The sequence below is a fragment of the Pinus tabuliformis genome, chromosome X (assembly GCF_031772625.1).
Source record: "Pinus tabuliformis cultivar Carrire ecotype Pingquan chromosome X, CPIR1, whole genome shotgun sequence".
NCBI lineage: Eukaryota > Viridiplantae > Streptophyta > Pinopsida > Pinales > Pinaceae > Pinus > Pinus tabuliformis.
Window position 1 is genome coordinate 756,711,150 of NC_142308.1, and position 20,809 is coordinate 756,731,958.

Below are 20,809 nucleotides of genomic sequence, written 5' to 3' on the forward strand. Positions count from 1 at the left end.
AAGCCTCGGTCAAACAACGAACAAAATTGCCGAGTATAGTGCAGTGATTGAGTTATTATCTGAATCTATTTCATTAGGGATTCAGAGTTTGATAGTGAGGTTAGATTCTGAACTCGTTGTATTACAACTCAATAGAGTATATGCCATTAGAAATCCAGTGTTATTGAGATTATTTTTGAGAGTGCGTCTCTTGGAACGTGAATTTGATTATATTGAATATCAGCATATTCCAAGATATTTAAATACATTAGCAGATGCAATTGCTTCTCGAATGTTAAGTAGACATTTGCAATAATCATACATGTAAATTTAAAAGCATTCCATAACATGTTTTACAAGATAAGCCGGTAATAGTGATATAGTATAATATAGGAGTGTGTCAAAATATACATCGTCCTCGATCATAGGTTGAAAAACACCTTATGATCGGCAAAAATGATATACAAAAAGCAAAAATGTCATATGTGTCTATAATAGGCGATCATCCTATCACTGGTGATGATCTCGATAAGAAACCACTGTACGGGCCACCTTACAAAGGAACCTCCTAAAAGGTCTTGAGACCCCTATCACATAGCACTGTAGTCGATGAGGAATGTCATCTATGCCGGTCTCTGGAATGTCTCCTATCAAACACTCTAGATGGCTCTCCAATTCGGCCAGGGTCTCTGTTGATTCGTCTTGTGGGGCTGGTGCCGCTGCAGCTGGTTATTTCCTCTCGTAAGGCCAGAGAGTGGCTGGTCGTTGTGGACCCACATCTGCATTTGAAACTTTTACTATCAATTTTGGGATGAGATAAAAACAAAAAAAAAAAATTAATATAGGAAAATGTTGAAAATGATTTTACCTGAGTCATCCCATTGCTCTCCTGGTGGAAGAGCCATGTCTGGGTCACCGCGAAAATCTACCCTAGCGTAAGGGAAGTCCTGAATAGCAAAAACCTAGTTTTCCAACTAATGGAAATACTCAGGTTTGAATCGAATGACTTCTGTCCCCTCGTCAGGATGACGGCCATAACTGCAACCCATCGCATCAGTTTGAGCTCTCGAGGAAGTCCAACGCCAACAGTGAGGTGTTGTGGGACCAACATTGGGACCCTCTCTAGACCATAGCTCACAACTAAAGCACCATATCCAAAGGTCTTCAATTGTCCATTCTTGGCTCTGGTCAGTTGGCCTTTTACATTAGCCAACACAACATCGCACCAGTTGAAGATGGTGCCTCGAAAACAGTCAACTGCCATCTGCATCTGGGATCCAGTGGCTATATGTAGTGCGACACTCCCACAGAGCCTGGTAATAGTAAATGCGATCACCATGAGTTCAGGACAGGATATGGTTTTGATGTCTATCCCTTTGTCTCTAGTCTGGTTGTTGCAGAACTCTAGCCGGAGGCTATCGACAGACTCGCCACCTAGCCTAGTCCCGAATAGAGTCAAGTGTTCGCCTCTCTTAAGCAAACGAGTCAAAAAGTATATGTCTGCCGGCTCCATTTCAAGCTGGTGACCACCAATGAAGAAGCACTGGTCCTGTATGCTCCACCTATCTACCAGCCACTCTAAGAAGTCAACTTGGGCCCTCATGCCAGGTATGGCCCAGAATTTGTACAAGCCGCATGCCTTCGATGCATAGATCGAAGGTTGGTGATTTAACGCAGCAATATCTATGTCCTCATGCTCCCGTTCTCGCCAATCAAGCATGATGTATACTCTACATCCAATTAAAAGGCGAATTAGAATGAAAAAAATTGAATTGTTTGGGTAAATTTTGAGAAATTTAGGGTTAAAAACCCTTGCTGCGGGGACCGCACCCTCTCTTTTAGAGACAGTGCGTGGGTCCGCACCTTGCCTTCATGGTAGGTGTGGACCCCTGACTTTTTCCCCATTGAGAAAAAGTCGGGGTCCGCAGGTTACCTATGTTGTGCCTGCGGACCCCCGCACGTGGGTTTCTAGCCTAGAAATCCTCTAAAAAATAAAATGAAACCCTAAAAAATGATTTGAAATGGATAAAATTGAAGAGTAGGATGATGTGGATTACTTGGAGGAGATGGCGCTCGATTTCGACAGATGGATTTTCCGCAATCTTCACTGGAAGTTTCTGACCAAAAGCTCTATTTTCTCACCCAAATCTCAAACGGTAAAAATGAATTGACGAAAGCCCTTTTTATAAGTTTTTTGAATAAATGAATTGTAAATTTTTTTATGTTTCACTTTAGAAAGGTAACTTTTGCAGCATTCTTATCCATTTTAAACAGGTATGAGTAATGTTTGAGTTTTTGTTTAGGATAACAGATTTTCCAGGCGAAATCGATCATTTTCAACGAAAAACATTAGAGTCACCTTTAAGCTCTTTTCTGACTCCTAAAACGTGAAAAGATCGTCGAGTTTTTCTTTTTAAACTCGTTAAAACGAAACTAAAAAGACAGTCCACTTACAGCTCTTTTTCTGACCGTAAAAACATGAAAAGATTGTCGTATTTTTGTCGTTTCAAATTCGATATTGGTTATAAAACGATGTGTCATTGATCACTTTTTTACTTTTTTCGGATCAGAGACACTAATTACGAAAAGTACTCCTTGGTTGTAAAGATCAAGCAGTTCTCTCAAGTACTATTTTATACTTTTTTGGGCTTGGGAGACACAAATTTACGAAAACGGTCAACCCTAGAGTCTTCTTAAGTTTTTCAGACTCTCTAAAATTGAAAAACGCCGAGTTTCTCATATACTGGACTCGTTAAAATTTAACAGTAAAGGAACTGTTCAATTACAAATAGGAACGGACCACTCCTTCTTAGGGTTTGAATTTAAACTAAGTTGGACTCATCCGAAGGATGAGCTTATAATCAAGCAAATGTTATCCTCCTCAAGCTTGTCAAAAATAAAGAGGTACTTGCCAGAAATGGTGGGGGAAAATAGAGAAAAATGAGCCTGTTTGTCATACTTTGTAACCACTCTTGAACACGACACTTTCATTCACCTAGGTTGGGAAATCCTTTGCCTAACAATTGATCAAACCACATTGAAAGTCTTCAGCCGGTTTTTGGGTATTAACTTTGGGTCAATTTTCACCAAACCATCTGCCGTGTCGTTATGTGTTCAAGAGGTCAGTGCCAATAAGCCATTCATCTGCAAAATATCTGTCATCCATCTTGACCATCCCTGAGTCTGTCCTTGCAACTAAGTTTCTTCAAACTTGATCTATGATTTCGTGTTGTAGGCTTTCCTACGATGGATCGCTTTCTATCGACTCTAGCTCATTATCTAGAAAGATGATCTAGAAATCATCGGTACCTTGGAATCTGTATGCCTCAATGGCAAGTTTCTCGCCTTCGACGACAGGTTGCATCATTGACCTTCTATCAAATGATTCCATGACATATTCAACATCAACACATCTATTCACATCTCATGGATTGTACTGGGTACTTTGAGAGCCATTGACATTACTGGTGGTTTCTCTCACACTTGTTAACAGTTTACATCATTGACTGGTAATCAAGTGGTTTCTACCATGTTCGACTTCAACACATTCATTCGCATGGTTAGAATCGTACTGTTTTTGGAAGTAGAAATGAAGACCCTGGACCTAGTTTCCGCCATCCAGGCTGTGAGGAATTTTGTATTAATTATATTGTGGACTATTCATAAACAAATGGATGCGTCCATACTGTGTCTACGTGTGTCTATACTTGTGATGTATTACAAGATCATTCCTATATCAGAGCAGTAGTTAGTTTTCTAGTCAGTTTTGATCTGAGTATGGGAATGCCTACCTCAGCGATGATATGATCTCATATATATATTTTGCATTGAATTTTTTTACAGGTTCCAACCAGGCTCTCCACAAGATGATCCTCGAAATGATAAAGTACTTCACTCTTCCTAAATGATAAATGAAATCCTCATCTACTACATACTTCGCACTTTAGGGGGCAATCTGTTACACAAAAATATTGTCACCATGACTATTTGCAGTCAGTATGGGTCTATCATCACTTGTATTGTCCTCCTAAGCAAGTCTCAGACCTCAGCTCTTCAAGTCAAGCTTTGAAAATGAGAGAAAAACATTGAAAATCAACAAAGCTCTAGTTTCGCACTTTCTCTCATTATTGCCTGCGGTCCCGCACCCCCTGTTCACATTACCTGTGGACCTGACCGCTCTGTCCCTAAAGGAATGGGTGCGAACCCCTGTGAAAGTCAAAAAGACGCAAGTTTATTCTAAAAAACTCACTTTGGGTTAATTCTAGATGATTCTAGAAGGAATTTTGACGTGGATTGTTCGCTCTTAGGTGGTTCATGCATCCCAAAAGAGAAGGAGATAATCCCTTGATGGGAGGAGCTATCCCTTTGAAGGAGGGCTTTATCCCTTTGAAGGAGGACCTAGTAACTTCCCTCCATTGCACTATAAATTAAGGCATTGGGCTGGTTGGTAGGGAGGTTAGAAGCTGAACTTTTTTGAGGGTAAATGCTGGTGGAATTGAGACTTCCTAGTTAAGCTTGAGAGGACAAATCACATACCTTTTTGGCTTCATTGGGAAGAGATTGAAACTTGTCAAAGTAGAGGAGACTTCTTGTTGGACCCTGGGAGGAGCTTGTACAACATCAAGGCATAGGTTGTAAAGTTCTTCTTTGATTTGAATTAATACAATCAAATTCGTTTTTCTCAACAAATTGTCTTATGTCATTTGTTTCATGAATTCTTGATCATCATGATAAGTATGCTTTATGATATTGGCTTTTCAGGTGCTATGTAATTTGTTTGCTTGTTTGTGTTTTCAGATTCGCTACAAGGGAGCTCATTTGGATCAAAGGAGCGAGGCTTCCACAAACTTGCATTGGACCCAAGGTAGGCCTAAAACACTTGTTTGCCTTTGTTTATATATTGCATATTTAGAGAAAGATAGTTTTTGATTGGCTTGCTTGTCACTAGATATCGTTAGATTCTAGGAAGGTCAATCTTGTCTGCAAGATCGACTCATTCCGTGTGATAGGCCCTGCTCTATTTTTCTCGCAGGAAAAAATAAAAACAATGCAATAAACAAAGAATAGAGAAAGCATAAACAAAGTTTTCCCAGCAAATAATTTGTCAGCTCCATGTAATATCTAAGGGGATGAGGACATGGCCTCTGTAGATTTGAACACACACCATGTAGAAAACATAACAAGTCTTTGGAAGGAAGCAGTAGAGGATGACCTTAGGAAAAGTTTTGAGAAAATGGGAGAAACCCTCAAACTAGGAAGAATAAGGGCTATGATTTCGCTTCACAATAGTTTCCACGTACTACACATTTTTTTTTGTCACGCAGAACAACTACAAAGAAGCCTAGGTGATGGCCTTATCATACATTTCATCGTTGTTTAATCTCTAACAAGAATGATCTTTCATCAATCCACCATTTAGTCAATTAAAGGTCAAGATCACATAGTATAAAAGTTGATCAGAGACATTAGAAAATAGCTATAAAACACTCGCAAATAGCCATTTATATGGGTTTCCATTCAAAAAGAAAAAACAATAGGCAAGTTGTCTCACTACAGGTCATAAGCGAACATACTCATCATGCACTCAACAATGCAGGAAGTAACCATCGACTTTGTTCAATTTTAGATCAGCTTGCGAACATTAATAAACACCTAATTCATCATTTTGTTCAAGAAGAGATTGACTAAGTCTTGCTTTGTATAATTGATGACAACATCAGCCCTGAGGCTATTCACGAACTCAAGCTTCCTAATGCTAGTTGTGGAAACAATTCTGGAAGTTCCATAGACATGCCTCGTGAATTGAATGGCCAAGTTACCCACATTGCCCTCAATGAACACTACCCCTTTTCAAAAGCCCTGTTGCACAATCTGAAGTGCAAGTGGTAGCCTCACAGCTTCCTCAAATGATAAATTCCCAGGCTTCTATGCCACTAGGTATTCCTCCACCACTATGTACTAGGCAAGAGTCTTGTACTGCTTTGGCCTGCCTAATGTGAAATTATGGATATCGTTGTACCAGCTTATGGTTTCATGCTCCTCAAGACGTGGTATGTTAAGAATATTGAAAGTCTAGCACCTCGACTTGACTTGACCCCTCTGTATAGCCATGAGTTTTTCACTAGAGGACTCAATGTTGTCAGCCTCAATTTGTCTATTTGGCCTCCTTGCTTGACTATACGTGTACCTGTGGCTTCTAAAAATTGATATCCAATTTGACGATGAACACAACTTGGAATTATAGTTCTCCATACCATCGCATTTCTACACATCAAATTTCACACTCTTCTCTCAAATTTGATGCAGGCCAACTTATGAAAATATCACATCAAATTCATTGTAGACCATTGTAATAAGTCTCATATATTATAACCACGGCAATCAAAACATCACAAATCATGAGTGTAATGAGTCCTGACCCCAACAACATCCAATGCCAAGTTTCCTTTCAAGAACTTTGAAAATACCAATACTAACTTTGTCCCACACGTAGGCTATATAAATAAATATCAACATGTAGAACACGTTGGAAATTGACTGCCCTTTTTTTATAATTATTTTCATTGTTCTCTTCCACACAATCTACTCAGTCTTCACCAAGTTCAATGCATGAATGGGAAATGCTCATTCCTACAACAACACTAGTCACACATAGTGCTCACATGCTCCACGCAATCAAACCATAGGGTAACTCTCTCCATCTTAGTGCACACCCAACAATGAGCACTCGAGGGACAAGTTTACCATCACACTCAACATATCCCATCTCGTAACCCCAAAGAGAAAACTATGTGCTCCGACACCAAATAAAGGATTTAATAAATTAATAAAAAACTGAAATTGTGAGAGATTGGAGCTAGAGACATGGAAGAAAAGGCCCGAAGCCTGAATGTATTACCACACACACTCACTCTCTGTAAAAAATAATGAGAATGGCACCATATTAATACATCAGGAGTATGTCTCAAGATAGTGCATCTATCTTGGACATTCGTTCACTTTGGTTGAGTGAATATCTCAACCACACACTAAACTAGGATCCTAACTACTTTGAGAGAATATCTCAACCAACTAGACCTAAACAAACTCCTAAGTTTGATGAACTAACTCATTCTAGAATAGATAGGTAGGAGTTAATCCAAGTTTCATAATTTTAATTATTTTGAATTTTTTTGGACTTATTGTTTTTTTTATGTGAGAGTGAGGCTAACAATTACAACTCCACCCTTTTAGAGCCTCAAATAGACTCATCCTTAGTGACTCCTGATATGTAAGAAAACTCAACTAGTGGAAGATACTTCTCCCACCCCCTCTTCTAGTTCATAACATACATCCTCAACATGTCCTTTAGAATCATGTTGACCCTCTTTCTTTGTCCATCTATCTACGGATGATAAGTTTTACTGAAGGATAACTATGTACCCAAACCTACAAATAAATCCTTCCAAAACTTGGAAGTGAACTTGGCATCTCTATCTGATATGACCTTCTTAGGAATACCATGCAATCTCATTATATCCCTTATGAAGACATGAACTACCTCACTAGTGTTAGAAAATTATATATTACGGATCAATGGAACACATAAAATATTGAAGAAATATAAACACAGAAAATGCATAAAACAAGAGAGACACAGATATACGTGGTTCACCCAGTTTGGGCTACGTCCACCTCGAACAGCCAGTCCTTCCTTTCTATTATCCAGTAAAATGAAGAGACACAACCTATAGCAGGTCCTCTGTAATATCCTCTGTTTTCTCTCACAGTCTCACCTCTCTGTTTCTCGCTCACAGAATACACATCAATTTCACAGCCTCAAATACAATGCCCTCATACAAAGAGAGGGGTTGCCTTCTAGGGAAAAAAACCCTAAACTAAACATAAGTTCTACCGTCAGATCATCCGCCTAATGAACAACCCAGATTGACTAGAAATTACTATACTTTTACAAGGAAATTTTACATTTATTTTTGGCTTCGGGGGCATTGCCCCCGAGCCCCCACCGGACCCCCGCATGGGGGACAAGTCCCCCCCGCACCCCCCCGTGTGAAGGGGTGTACAAAAATTCCTAGAGTATACATCCGGCTGAAACAAAGACCTCTGAACAGTCATGCTCCACACACAACAACTGGATAAATAAGTAGTCTTCACTAGAATGAAGTGAGCTACCTTCCTCAACTTGTCAACCACAACCATGATGGAATCATCCTACTTCGATGTCCTAAGAAAACCTATAATGAAATCCATGGAAATGACCTCCAATTTCCATTCCATTATCGGAATAGGTTGTAACAAAGTAGCTGGGTGCTTACACTTAGCTTTCATCTGCTGAAAGTCCAGACATCTAGCAACAAACTCCACTACTTCCTTCTTCAAACTTAGCCGTTAGTAGAACTTCACAATTGTCAATGTCTTCTGATATCCTAAGTGGCCTGAATAAGGCTTGACACGAAATTCCATCAAGATAATCTTCCTGAGCTCACTGCCATTCGGTACACAGGTCCTGTCCCTAAATCTCACCAAGGCATCTGTCGTGAGATGATAATCTGCATCCTGATCACCTGTACCCTGTTGCTATAACCTATGCCTAAGATCTCTATACCTATCATCCTTCTGTCTTGCCTGTAATATTCAATCCTATAAATCTATCCCATAAGAGCTCACAATTACAACATGGTTTACCTACACTCTTCTACTGAGAGAATCTACAACCCTATTCTCCTTTGCTTTAATGTATCTAATCTCGAATTCAAACTCACTAAGCATGGCCAACCATCTAGCTTGCCTAAAATTTAGACTCAATTGGTCAAACAAGTACCTTAGTCCACTATGATCACTCATCAACACAAACCTCTTGCCAAGAAGATAGTGACTCCACATCTTTAATGCATGAATGATCACTACCAAATCAAGATCATGTGTCACATAGTTCTGCTCGTGTTCATTCAATTTCCTTGATTCATAGCATACCACCTATCCCTCCTACATCAAGACTCCACTAATTCCTATCTTTCAAGAATATTTACACACCAAAACTTTTTATTCAGATCTGTAATCTTGAGAACTGAAGAATTTCTCAACAACTGCTTCAACTACTCAAAATTTGTTGCACTTTCCTATGTCCATTCAAATTTGTTTCCTTTCCTCTGCAATGATGTAATAGGATAGAAAATCCATGAGAAGTTCTTGATGAAACTTTTGTAGTAACTGTTAACACCAAAAAACCATACACGTATTTGTACAATCCAAAAGATGGCTAAATTCATCCAACAAAATGCACAAGTGAAGACATTATAAAGATCAAAAAATTTAATTTCTCATAAGGTCCAAAGTATATGGAATTAAAAAAATGATGTCTGCATGAAATTTTCTTTGATTGTTGCACTACACAGGGTATTTTGTTCAAAATCCACGTGGTCGAAGGAATCGCCGACTCAAAAATTCAGGACCACTTCCCACACTTGGAAGATGATTCCCTCATAGGATTTCAATCAAGGAGAATCGAATTTGAGTCACCCTGAAGATATGTAGCCCTCAATGGAATCAACTTGTCCTACTCATAAGTCATTATCATAAGAGGGAATATGGATTCAAAAAATTCTATAGAAACAGGCCATGCGAGAACCAAAACATGAGACAATGTTATGCTAGCCTAATTGCTATAAGAGAAAACCTTAATTTCATTATTGAAGTATAAGAAGTAGAGCATTATTGTGTTGGCATAATTTCTTCTTAGAAATCCATCAATATAGCGTGGACATGATTTCACCATTGAATAAACAAAGAGATCAATAATGCTTAATTAAGCAAACAAGTCAACATAATTCTGGAAAATGGCTCCCTTTATTAACTGTTGGTGGTAGAAGATGAATACAAATAGTAGAATATCAAACACTTGAAGAGAATTATTTGAGAAATGGTGCTAAAATATCCTCAGTAAGGAGGTTATTTTCTTCACTATATTTTCAATCTTCTCCTCTCTATCCAAGAAGTATCAAGTCTCTATCAATGGTGAAATCTTGTACACACTAGAGTGATGGATTGCTAAGAAGCAATCCTGCCAACAAAACAATTCTCTACTTCTTCTGCTTCAACAATGAAATGAATTTTTTCTCTGATAGAAATTTAGCCAGCATAACATTGTCTCATGTTTTGGTCCTCCCATGTCCTGTTTATATAAGAAGGACTATATCGTTTACCTCTCAGCATTTGAAGTAGCCATCACTGGGATGCTAGTCCAAGAAGGATCTAATAATAGAGAGCATGTAATATACTACGTCAACAAGAACCTCTCCGGGTTTGCATTGAAGTATGAGACAACCCAAAAAATAGTCTTATCCCTCGTCCACTCTATATAGAAGCTTAGACATTACATAATTTTACAGACCACCATCATAATAGAAAATATCAACCCTATGCGATACTTGCTCACTAGATGTATGATGAACCACAAAAATTCTCAATGGGTCATTATTATACAAGAATTCAATCTTCAATTTGCCTCCCCCAAGAGAAAGAAGGCCCTTATTCTCATTGAGTTCATCACCGATATCCCAACTGAGTCCCAAGGATCCCTGATTAATGATGCATTCGCTGATGAACATCTGTTATTAGTATTAATTAATGACCCCTGGTACAAACATGCCCTCCTCTTTTTATGAACTTAGAAGTTCAAACATCAACTTACTCATGATGACCAGAGGTGCATACGCCTATAGTCCCCTTGTTACCTCCTTCTAGGGGATTTCCTTTATATACGAGGTGTCGACACCATACTTTGTCAATGCCTTACTCACGAACAAGCAGAGCAGGTATTAAATGATTTCCATAGTGGGTCTTGTGGCAAACACCACTCAGGGATTTCCACCGCTCAAAAATTCCTCCATGCTAATTATTTATGGCCCACCCTTTTCCATGATTGTATTCAAGCAGTCAAGGGGTGTAAGCAGTGCCAAATATACACTCATAAGGTGTGAGCCCTACCAACTCCCTTGTACCTAGTAATCATTGCCGACCCTTTCTACAAATGGGGCATAACCTTCATGAACTGCAACCCCCAATCATCCGGCAACCATGAGTACATTATGGTTGCCATCAAATATTTCACCAAATGGACAGAGGCCATGACCATATACAATAAGACCATAGGAATCACTGCACGATTTTGATTTAACCATTTCATAACACAGTTTGGTGTTCCCAAGGATTTGGTATCTGATCACAACAAACATTTCGAAAACAAAATATTTCAAGAGTTATCCCAACACCTTGGTTTCTCTCATGAGTTCACTTCCCCATACTACCCTCAATCCAATGGTCAGGTAGAAGCTGTCAACAAAGTCCTCAAAATGATGTTGCATCGTATGGTGAACAACCACAAAATAAACTAGCACCACATGGTGTTTTCAACCCTGTTGGAATATGACACTGTGATCAAATCATATATAGGTTTCATGCCTTTCCAATTAGCCTATGGGGTCGAAGCAGTCCTCCCCATTGAGTGTGAGATCCCTACCTTACACTCAGCCATTGAACTTCCCACTAAAACTTAACCTTTAGAACAAATGTTGGTCCAACTAGAACACATTTATGAAAGTTGACGAGAAATTATATGTCATAATGAAGCACATAAAAAGCGAATGAAAGCCACTTTTGACCATAATTTCACTCCCAGCCCTTTACATGGGGGGGGGGGGTTAGTCCTTCATTACGATGTTGCCAAAGAAGCATTGGTACTAGGGAAATTTGAGACATTATGGAAGGGCCCTTACATTGTCAAACATTTCCTCCTCAAGGGGGCATACATCTTAGTAGAGCCCAATGGGACTTGCCTCAAAGTTCTCATCGATGGGCTCTATTTTAAAAAATTTCATCCATAACATTGCAGGTAGACATAGAATGAAAATGTATGTATCATGACTTATTTTTATGATGAACCATTCATCATGGATGCACTTTGAAACCTTTCTTTCATCATGTATCACAAATGGATCATTTGTCAGCCTATCACCACGATTTTGTTGATGGTGCTTCTTGATGGTCACAAAACCCTGTTGTAGTAGCCCAGACCATATACTCTCCCTGTTACATAGTAATTTGTCACTGTCTTCACTCCAGTCTTCCTACTGTGTCATGGGTCCAAAGTAATTCATGCTCATGTTAGACAAATCCTCTCTGATGTTGCCAAATGACCCACTTTTCCAAAGGTTTCTGCCTCATCGCGTCTTTTGGCCAAATAAACGCGCTGAAGGGCGCTCCAAAATAGCACAGAAGCACTGCCATCGCGGAAGTACAGCTGATTCCTGCGATGGTCGGATTTTATTTTCCAACGCGACTTTCGCTTGTAATCCTGAGCGATGCCATGACTAGCTACGTTATTCAATAACGATGTCAGTGTGGCAAGCTAGTTATGTGCCCGCGATGATCCAGATTGGGCGAATTTGTTCCAACAGTCGGCCTTCCAGATGACTCCAGACCTGGTTGTTGGCCTAGTTTATGTTGCCCTGCTTTCTTTGGTGTGGTTGTTCCGTCAATTGTGCTACCTTCCTTGGAGATAAGGTCATTCTCCCACCTTTCATGGAGACTCCTTCTCCTATTTGAACTCTCACCATTGCTATGTGCTGCTAGTTTTGGAGTTCTTAGTCTTTGGAGTGGTTGTTGATAGTGTTGTTAGTACTTGTGAGCTTGTTAGATAGCTGGTGTGAGTGTGAGAAGTGTGGTATTGTTGATAGGAGGAAGGTCATGAAGTGCCCTTAATCTTGTGTAAAACTTGTGAGTGAGAGAGACTTGTGTATTGGGAGATCCATCTTCAAGAGTGAATGCTTGAGGAACATGCTGGCTGGATCCCTCTGAGAAGGCTTGTGACGTCAAGACTTTGGTTGTAAGCTTACTCTTATTTCATAATTAATGCAATCAATGATGTTTTCCTATGTCTTGTATGTAATGTACTTGATAGCTCATGACTTCTTGACTTTGTGAGTAAATAGATCATTGTTGTTCCGGTTACGTGCTTTGTTGTATTTCCTTTGCATTGTTTCAAGTTGATTACTCATTAGGAGAAGGAAGCGGAAGCTGGAGTAGCGCAACAGAACTCCATCGACCACCGGTTGAGGTAGGCCTCCAAATATGACTGTTTAAGGAAAGCTATTGTTGATTTGTCCTTGTTTGTGACTAGACCCACTCTAGGGCTAGAGGGGTTGCCTCTGTCCGCAGAGGGAACCCTTCCTGCATCACAAATTGGCGACTTCGTTGGGGAGCCTTTGTTATTTTCTTGTTTACTCTTGTCTTGATTTTTGTTTTGGTCTCTTTTGAAGTTTTGGGGATTAGTTACCTGACTTCTGAGTTTCCTGGCCTGATCTAGGAAATGCCCTTATTTGATTAAAGATTGGTTGTCTTTGATTTGGGAGTTTTTGGTTCGCCTGTTACTATTTTGAACATCAGCGTGGATTTTAATCTAACAGTCACACAGTCATCGCATCACCCCTTTTGTAATATCCTGTTCATCGTGTAATTACGACTAACAGTTGCGACAGTTCTGTAAATCGGACCATCACAGAAAAGTCGTGTACTTCCACGCTAACATCGCTTTGTTGTTGCGGTGTGCTTCCTATCAGCGCTTGTTGCTTGTGTATCACACACGCTGATTGATGTAGAATTGATTTTCTCAACTCTGCCTCTTGAATCCGTCAGTCTTGCTAGTCCCTTACTGTTCTCACTTGTTTGATAACTTGTTTTTCACTGTTTAGAGGTTGAGGCACTCTCTTGTGAGCTTTGTTAAATGAATCTTGTTTTTCTTGCTTTGTGACCTAGTTTCATTGTTTCAAGTCTTTTGGATCAATTTCGCTTGGTTGCATGTTTGCAAGGATTCATTTGCTGCTTGTGGTTGGTTTGATTAAGCCTTCCCCTTTGCTTACTTGTGGTTGATTGTTTAGTGATTGTTATTGGACCAATCTTGGCATTGTTTCAATTTCTTTTCACTACCCGGACATAGATTACAATTGTTTGGATCAACCATTTTTCCACACTTGTTTGTTGCTTATTGGTTTCTTTTAGATTAGAGACATCAAAATGGAAAAGATTGCATTTCATTTAGCATGCAAAAGTGAAAGTGAATTTGCATTTCAAGTTTCATATTGAAAAGCGAATGATTAAATCTCTCATTAGTAGTATCCATGCACTTTAGCCATTGATGTCTGTTTGCATTGAGTGACTATTGTGTTGCTTTGGTTTTCTTGGTTTGGGAATGATCTCTCTACCCTCCCATAGGTAGGTGTTCATCGAAAAAAAAGGATATTTCATTCGTTCTAGCTGCATCTAAGGATCTGTTATATACATACAGTAAGGCCTAAAAACTGAAACATAATCCAAGATCAACTCTAAAATGAACTGAATAAATCTAACAACGCATTGGAAGATAATGCACACATTTAGAGGTCTAGGCTAGAGACGTGCTCTGGCGTCGTTAAACCTAGTCACTTTTGTTGCCACTCAAGGTTGGGTGATTCCTCCTTCTGTGACTTAATAGTGGTCTAGCACGGATTTTTGCTCCCATGTACCGTCGAGTATATGCTGGGAGACCCCACTAGGTTGTCAATCCTTTATCCATAGGAAGCTGTGTCTACCGCCTTACAAGCCGTAACACATCAAACACAGCATTCAGGAAGACTGACTGCCATACGGAAAGTCCTTGGTTTTCATATGACTTCCAAGGTGTATATGCAGTTTTACGGATTTGTTTGGTAAACCTTTTGCCTAGTTCTCCAAAGTAGTCACTTTCGTTCCTTTTCGAACTCCCTAAAAGAAAAGGTCCATCTGAGCACTTGTCACTTCAGGCTCATTAAATATTCGAAGGCAACTAGAGTCATCTTTTGTCCTTTTCTCAACTCTTTAAAGATGAAAAGGACAAGTTTTGTTCCTGTGTCTTAAAATTTATTCGGCCATGATTCACATTTACCCGGTTAGATCTTGTTTATGTTAGCTTGAGTAGGGTTCTTTCTCAATGGCAACATTCCCTGAGTCTACCGGCAAAGGTTTTCCCCCAGATGGAAATCTTGGTCCATCTCCTTCATTTGGAAATGTTGGTGCTCCGTATATGGCAACATTGTCATTGCTTGGGATAACCATCGGCTTGCCTGTATAGTTGTTTTCAACCTCGGTGGTCCCGAGTGTCATGACTCCTGTTCCACCATCACCTTCGTCTGAACCAAGACATATTGATTCCAAGGTTGAACCTATGTCTTCTTCCCATGTTTCCTCCTCCTCCTCTCCTCCTTCGCCTGGTGAAAGTTTCACATTAAGTACCCAAGAGCCTAAGAAGAAGTAGAAGACGATGAAGAAGAAGAATAAGTCCGATAAATCCAAGGCCACCTGTGTAGTTATCACTCTGAGTCCATCCCAGGTCAAACCACCTTTTGCTACTCCGCAGCAGGTTAAGTTTCCTTATAAGTTATGCAAGGGTAACCATCTTCTTTGTGATTGTCCTGGCATTCCAACGATCCTAGAAGTATGGTCTCACGACCTGGTTCATCCCTCATCATCCTCTGAAGCTCAAGGCGATGCTATCCTAGTAACTGGCAACGTAAGAAGAAAGGGAAGATTCGATTCCCCTGTAGGCTATGTGAAGGCATCCATTCCCATCACCTTTGTCCGCTTATGGATAAAGCTTCTGCCGTTTTGGAAAGTATTACAGCTTCTTCACACCAACTTCCCATTGGTTATCAGTGGCTTTCTTGAGACCATCCCTCCATTGACAAAGAGATTGACATAGGTTCTTCTCTTGTTCGTCCTTCTTCTTCTGAGCCTAGCTGTGCTCAGCCTGTTCCAGACCAACCATTGGTCAGAAAGAGTGTCAACTTAGGTTCATCACCTGTTGATCACTCTGTCTTGGAAGAGCATGATGCTCATGTTCCCCTCGTCTCATCAAATTCTATAGAGTCTGAAAATGACTCTCCTATCCCAGCTAATCTAGGGAGTCCTTCTCCAGTTCCTGGGGGGCACGGGGGCAATCATACGATTCCCCCACCAAGTAGTTTGGTCGTCACTTTCGATTGGAGTCACTTAACTGCTTTTCACCTTCCATCCTATGTTCCTTTCGAGATTATAGTACACACCTACGATAAGGCAGTACCTGGCACTGTCTTGGATGAGGGTACGTCTGTCAATCTTATGCCTTCCACTACTTGGCAAGCTTTGGGCTCCCCACAGCTTGTGCCAGTCACACAGAATCTGTTGGCATTTGACGCAGGAACCAGTCACCCTTTAGGGATCCTCTCGAAGCTTCTTGTTACTTTGGGGGGAAAAACCGTCTATATAGACATCATGGTTGTCCAAGGTGCTTCAGATTTCAGTCTTCTCCTTGGTCGTGACTATGTTTATGTCATGGGGGCCCTCATCTCTTCAATTTTCTATGTGGTTTGTTTTCCACACGATGGAAGAATAGTGACTATAGATCAATTATGATTCTTTAGTCCCCTGGTGCCTCCTGCGCCACAGTCATCCCCTCTCGGTTCCTGCTCACAAGCAGTGCCTTTCTTGCCACAAGTTAATTATGTGGCCACCCGTTCCATCTCTGCCTCTGCTGATGATCATGCATATGGTCTGGTACACGATGTATTGGGGGTATTGGAACCCGATCTATCATTGGCGCATCCTGACATGTGTTCCTCCCAGAGTGTGTTTCTTCCATTCTGTGAAGACCCCTTGGGAGCCATGTTTTCGTGTGGCCCATGAATAGGAGTCCGATGATAGTTTTGATCTTGTGTCAACCTCGTTAAAAAATGAAACAAGGTGTCACAAGGATAGTTTGTTCCTATGTCAACCTCATTTAAAAATGAAACAAGGAATCTTGAGGAAAGTTCTTGATTTTATGTCAACCTCGTTAAAAACTGAAACAAGGGTTATGAGGATAGTTCTTTTTCATTGTGTCAACCTCATTAAAAAATGAAACAACTCCCTTTCCAAATCGAGTCTTTGATTAAGATATTGTAAAATCTAAAGTCGAGTCTTTCCAAGATCTCGAAAGTGAACCTTCATTCCATCCACCTCGTTGAATGTAATGAAGCTTGTGGGGCATGTACCCCGATTTGCGTCATTATGCTAGGGGCATGTGAACTCATAACAAGCATAGTTTTTCATTTCAAGCTTGTGTAAACATGAACCGAATCCAAGCAGAGTTCTCCATGGTTGAAGCTTGTGTAAAAATGAACCCATACCCGATTTACATCTCGTGATTATTATTGTTATCTACTAAATTCTGCTAGATGAGCCTTGGTTGTTTCATTCCATTGCCACCATCTCTTTGGCCGATCATATGCTTTCACTTGGTTGTTTTTCCTTTTGCTGAGGAACTGCAGCGATGAGTGGTTTTTTTAGCCAACCTCTTGACCATTACGCGTTTTGAGTAGTTCCACTATTGCCAGAATCAGTTGCTACCCTTTATACCACTTGTTCCTCTAGGACGAGTCTCCTTTAAGCTCTTTTCTGACTAGTAAAAGATGAAAAGATTGCCGAGTAATTTTCCCTTTTTGACTCGTTAAAGAAAATAAAAATGGAGTTCTACTTTTAGCTCTTTTCCAACCGTTTAAAGATGAAAATATTGCCGAGTTTTCCCTCTTGACTCATTAAAAGAAATGAGAGGTGGTCGAATTTAAGCTCTTTTCCGACTGTGTAAAAATGAAAAGATTATCGGGCCTTTGTCATTTCAAGCTCGTTATCGGTTACGAAACGACGTGATTTCGACCGCTTTTCTACTTTTTCAGGCCAAAGTCACTAGTTACGAAAAGTACTCCTTGATCATAATGGTCGGGCGGTTCTTTCAAGTATCATTTCATACTTTTTCGGGCTCGAGAGACACAACCCTATGAAAAAGGACCCCCCTGGAGTTTTCTTTTCCATGTCTTTTCAAACTCTCTAAACATGAAAAAGACTCCGAGTTTTACCTATGTCAGACTCGTTAAACCTTGAAGACATTGGACTCGTCACCATGACGAGACTCGAGCTTCTCCTTCCTAGGGCTCATTAAATTATTACTAGGATGGACTCAACAGCAGGTTTATCATTGATTATCTATGGCAGCTAGTCACTCTTGAACATCGACACTTTTGCTTCTTGTTAGGTTGGGACATCCATACATTGTCATTTGGCCTTCCGCGAGTTTGGGTTATCATTCTAGCCTCATTCCATCCAATTCATGCCGTTTCCATCGAGCCTCTGATCCCTTGATGCCTGAATGCTGCCACCCTCCAGAGTCGTGTCACCGACATGTTCAAGAGTATAATCCTTCTGCAGTTTACACCCTCGTCTTCTTCCCTGATACTCTGTTTCACCATCTACCACTTGTTCCTTATCTCATGTCGTTGATGGGCGAAACATTATGGCCCTCCTGCGACGGGTCATCTCCTGTCGACATCAGCTCATTATCCAGGAGATTGATCTAGAGATCCCCTTTGGTACCTTAGAGCTTACATGCTTCAATGGAAAGTTCTTCACACCTGACGGTCAACTCTCATCATTGGTCGTCGATTGGGTGATTCCACGAGTGTTCGACTTCAGCTCCTTCTTCACACTTCGTGGATTGTACTAGATAGTACCTTGAGAGCCATTGGCATTATTGGTGGATTCTCTCGCGCTTGTTAACGGTTTCCATCATTGACTGGTAATCAAGCGATTTTCTATCATGCTCGACCTCAACACATCTATTCACATGTTAGAATTTGTACTATGATCGGATGGGTTCAAGACCTCGAACTCAGATTACACATGTTCGGGCTGCATGGATTGGTTTTATGATTACATGACTCATTGATGGATGGCTGCAACCATACCTAGAATACATGTACTTCATTATCAGAGATATCAGTTGTACTTACTTGTAGGTTCTTCCATATGGTGTTCTAGTTCAGTGAGTTTCGTAAAGCATTTCACCCCTCCCTCTCTCTCGGGCTTCATACTTTAGGGGGCATCTGTTACACAGTAATTTGTCACTGTCTTCACTCCAAGCTTCCTACTGTGTCATGGGTCCAAAATCATTCATGCTCCTGTTAGACAAATCCTCTCTGATGTTGCCAAATCACCCACTTTTCCAAAGGTTTCTGCCTCATTGCGTCTATTGGCCAAATAAATGCGCTGAAGGGCACTCCAAAATAGCCCGGAAGCACTACCATCTCGGAAGTACACTTGATTCCCGCGATGGTTGGATTTTATGTGCCAGCGCGACTGTCGCTTGTAATCCTAAGCAATGTCATGACTAGCTACGTTATTCAATAGCGATGTCAGCGCGGCAGGCCAGTTATGTGCCCGCGATGATCCAGATTGGGTGAATTTGTTCCAATAGTCGGCCTTCCAGATGACTCCAGACCTAGTTGTTGGCCTAGTTTATGTCACCCTGCTTTCTTTGGTGTGGTTGTTCCGTCATTTGTGCTACCTTCCTTGGAGATAAGCTCATTCTCCCACCTTTCATGGAGACTCCTTCTCCTATTTAAACTCTCACCATTGCTATGTGCTGCTAGTTTTGGAGTTCTTAGTCTTTGGAGTGGTTGCTGATAGTGTTGTTAGTACTTGTGAGCTTGTTAGATAGCTGGTGTGAGTGTGACAAGTGTGGGATTGTTGATAGCTTGAGGAAGGTTATGAAGTGCCCTTAATCTTGTGTAAAACTTGTGAGTGAGAGAGACTTGTGTATTGGGAGATCCATCTTCAGGAGTGAATGCTTGAGGAACATGCTGGCTGGATCCCTATGAGAAGGCTTGTGACGTCAAGACTTTGGTTGTAAGCTTACTCTTATTTCATAATTAATGCAATCAATGATGTTTTCCTATGTCTTGTATGTAATGTACTTGATAGCTCATGACTTCTTGACTTTGTGAGTAAATAGATCATTGTTGTTCTGGTTACGTGCTTTGTTGTATTTCCTTTTCATTGTTTCAGGTTGATTACTCATTAGGAGAAGGAAATGGAAGCTGGAGCAATGCAACGAAACTCCATCGACCACCGGTTGAGGTAGGCCTCCAACTATGACTGTTTAAGGAAATCTATTGTTGATTTGTCCTTGTTTGTGACTAGACCCACTCTAGGGCTAGAGGGGTTGCCTCTGTCCACAGAGGGAACACTTTCCTGCATCACGCTCCCTACCACACACCATGTATCACCAATGGACTATGTATAGGGTCGTCCACCAATAATCAAGTTGAGTATGACGCCATCATAGGCCTCTTGGTCGATACCTCCCATATAGGTATCAGTCACCTGCATGTCTTCCTTGATTCCAAACTTGTTGTATCATAGTTGAACATAACCTTTAAGGTTCATGATACATGCCTCTTTTGTAAATATTTGCATGCACAAAGGTTAGCCTGTATTTTTTATCATATCACATTTACACATTTACCAAGAAATCAAAATTATATAGTTGACTGCATAGATAATCAAATCCTAGACTGAAATGTATCACATATATATCACCATCAAATAACATGAAGCATTGATAGAATATCCATCACATAAATGCAGAAATATCATCATGAAACATCATCATAGGCATAAAAATTCACATCTCTATCTCTCCCCCTCACACACACACACACACATAAGTACAAAAATATATGTATACATTTGTTGGATTAAGGCCAAGCAAAATAGGTCATGAAAATGGGGGAGAATCCTCATAAGGAGTGCTTGCCATGGTACATACATAAAAATCTATCTAGGTTTATGCCGTTGCACCTCCTGCCCGAGGACCCATTGCCTCATCTGGAGCTAGAATGGGACATGCCATAGACACTACTATCAAAAGGAACCAAAGGGTTGGTATTTATGCCCTATCACGTGCCATCAC